The sequence below is a fragment of the Otolemur garnettii genome, unplaced genomic scaffold, assembly GCF_000181295.1.
Source record: "Otolemur garnettii isolate 467f Iridium unplaced genomic scaffold, OtoGar3 scaffold00135, whole genome shotgun sequence".
Classification (NCBI taxonomy): Eukaryota; Metazoa; Chordata; class Mammalia; order Primates; family Galagidae; genus Otolemur; species Otolemur garnettii.
In genome coordinates this window covers 5,415,626-5,418,860 of record NW_003852530.1, presented here as the reverse complement: position 1 = coordinate 5,418,860, position 3,235 = coordinate 5,415,626, and the positions used below count along the sequence as shown (strand labels likewise).

The 3,235-nt window shown below is 45.3% G+C and overlaps 1 long non-coding RNA gene across 1 annotated transcript in view; it reads left to right on the top strand.

Annotated features, from left to right (window-relative positions):
• LOC111727979 overlaps positions 1-2,255 on the top strand; it is a 2,802-nt gene extending 547 nt beyond the window's left edge. Inside the window, exon 2 of the long non-coding RNA XR_002775405.1 lies at positions 2,024-2,255. This is a non-coding gene — a long non-coding RNA (uncharacterized LOC111727979). The remainder of the gene's footprint in view (positions 1-2,023) is intronic.
• The last annotated feature ends 980 nt before the right edge of the window (positions 2,256-3,235 follow it).

Below are 3,235 nucleotides of genomic sequence, written 5' to 3'. Positions count from 1 at the left end.
ATCCTCGGTAGAGTGCTTTGGCGTCATAGCTCACAGCAACCTCAGACTCTTGGTCAGTAGACTATAGGCGCCCACCACAGAGCCAGGCTTTTTTTTTTTTTCTTTTTTTTTGCAGTTTTTGGCTGGGGCTGGGTTTGAACCCACCAGCTCCGGTATATGGGGCCGGCATCCTACTCCTATTTTTAGAGACAGTATCACTCTAGCTCAAGCTGGTCTCCATCTCCTGAGCTCAGGCAATGCTCCCGCCTTGGCGTCCCAGAGTGCTGGGATTACAGGCGTTAGCCAGTCCAACTCTTTTCAGACGGTGTGATCTGGGCTCATGGCTTTCAGTGCCGCAGTACACTGACCAATCTCAAGTGCTTTGATAGGTTCTGTGAACTCCAGTTTCATGGAAACAGTACACACTTCAGCCTCTCCAGTTGTGTGTTGAATTGACAGTACAAATTTTGTGTGTCCAAAGCCCATATTCCCTGACCCCCATCTAAACCTGCTCCTTCCCCATTGAGTTAATTTATTCGGCTGTTCAGACCAAGAGCCTTGGACTCACCCTTGACTTCCCTCTTAACCTTCACATCTGTTCTGACTGCAAATCTTGCCCATTCCATCTATGGAATACATCCGGAATCTGATCACTTCCCTTCTCATCATTTCTACCCCTACAATGCTACAAGAAGCCACAATTAGTCGGGTCAGAATTATTGCAGAAGTCTTACAAAATTTCCCTCCATGGCTGCCTTTGACCCAGTAGTTTATCCTCAACACAGCAGCTGAAGAGATTTTGTTGAAATCTAACTCAGGGCTCTGCACCTGTTGCTCAAGCAGCTAACGCACTAGCCACATGCACCAGTGCTGGCGGGTTCACATCCAGCCCTGGCCAGGTAAACAATCAATGACAACTGCAATAAGAAAATAGCACAGTGTTGTGGTGGGCGCCTGTAGTCCCAGCTACTTGGGAGGCTGAGGCAAGAGAATTGCTTGAGCCCAGGAGTTGGAGATTGTTGTGAGTTGTGATGCCACAGCCCTCTACCCAGGGCAACAGTGTGAGGCTCTGTCTCAAAAAAAAAAAAAGAATCTAACTCAAACCATGTCATTCTACCCACTATTTTCCACCCACTGATCCTGTGGGTCACACAGTGAACATCAGACTCCTTCCTTTGGCTTATAAGGACATACATGATTTAGCTTTGTTATTTTCCTTCTCCCTTCTATTGCAGCCACTCCTTCTTCACTGAGAACTTTAGTACTTCATTCTAGTCTCTGCTCAAATGTCACCTCCAGAGATGACTTCCCTGACTGCCCCATTTAAGATAATACCATCCGGCTTGGCGCCTGTGGCTCAAGCGGCTAAGGCGCCAGCCACATACACCTAAGGTGGCGGGTTCGAATCCCCAGCCCGGGCCCGCCAAACAACAATGATGGCTGCAACCAAAAAATGGCCAGGCGTTGTGGCGGGTGCCTGTAGTCCCAGTTACTTGGGAGGCTGAGGCGGGAGACTCGCTTGAGCCCAGGAGTTGGAGGTTGCTGTGAGTGTGATGGCATGGCACTCTACCCAGGGGGATAGCTTGAGGCTCCGTCTCAAAAAAAAAAAAGATAATACCATCCACATCACTCTACATCCCTGTACTCAAATTGCTTTTCCTTCATAGCATTTATCCCAGACATATCTATTTAATTATTTGTGTTGTCTGTCTCCTTCACTAGAATGTAAATATTTTGAGGCAGGGATATTGTTTTGGTCACTGCTGTATCATTAGGGTGTAGCGTAGCTCCTGGTACAAGGAAACTGCCCAGTAGAAATTTGCTGTGCGAATGAACAGCTAGATGGAAGCAAAGCGCAGGGAGGGCATGTGGCAAACTGAGTGACAAATGGTGAGAAGCCTCGTATCACAGAAAGGGGGGAAGCAGGAGAGAGAGTTGTGATGGGATTGGTGGCTTCCAGGAAGGGCTGTGAAATCCCTGGTTCAGTAGAAGGTCCATGCCAGGGAGGTGAATTCTTATTCCTATTTTCCCCTTCTTATTCCAGGCCTGAGACCTAGCTTACCTTCTCATGATTCCTGAATGAGCTCATCCTTTCCTATCTACAAACTGGAAATTCCCAAATTTACAAATCCATTCCAGATCTCCGGACTGCCATGGCCGTGATAACTTCTTGGTGATGCAATTGCTTGGATGTCCCACAGGCACTTTCAGCAGAATGTGCAAAATTACCTGCATCTACTTGTCTCCTCTCTCCAAATAAACTGCCGTTTACCACATTCTCTGTACTCATCACTGGCCTTAGGACCCACTTAGGTGTCCAATCCTTAAACCAGGATTTCTTATCTAGTATACCCCATAAGTCACCAATCTTGCAGATTCTGCTTTATGTTCTGCAAGTCATAGTTTTCTGTACTATAGAACACGAGGAACTATGCATAATGCAGCTGATTGGTATGGTATCCTGTGGTGTATTGTACATATGAATTTCTATTTTATGGGCTAGAAAGAAGATTGAGAACTGTTACTGTAGCAGCATCCTAAAATCCAAAACCCCTGTTGCTATCCTACTTGTTTCCAGTAGCCTACAGGAAAAAAAAATTTCTTCCCCATTGAAACTTTTCAGCAATATAAGCTCTAGAATTTCTACGTTGGAAGGGCTCAGGGGTGACAGAATGTTGGAAGGAGAGACTGGGAGTATTGGAGACTTGTCTAAAGCTGTTCTACCTAGTCTTATATTTGTTTATATTTGTTTTTGCTCTGTGAGACTGGGAGGTGGGTGATGGAGAATATGAGAGAAACAAGGCCTCACCAGCCTTTGGTGTGGCCACTGCTATTCATTGCAATTCCTAGCATACTCTCTGCACACCTTAGGCTCTGGCCACACTGAATTGCTTCTCAGAACATATGTCTCTTGCCTATATTAAAAAAAAAAAAAAAAGAACATACGTCTCGCTCTCCCTCCTGTAATCATTCCTTCATCTCCTGTTTGGTCTGAAATGCTCTCTCTTCCCTCTCATTTGCAGACAAGATTCAAAGTCACCTTCATATGATGGACAAAAATTAGCTCAAAATAGGCCAAAGGCCTAAATAGCAGAGCTTACACTACAAAAATCTTAGAAGAAAACATTTGGGTAAATTTTTTTCTTTTTTTTTTTTTGAGACAGAGTCATACTATGTTGCCCTCAGTAGAGTTCTGTGGTGTCACAGCTCACAGCAACCTCAAACTCTTGGGTTTAAGCGATTCTCTTGCCTCAGC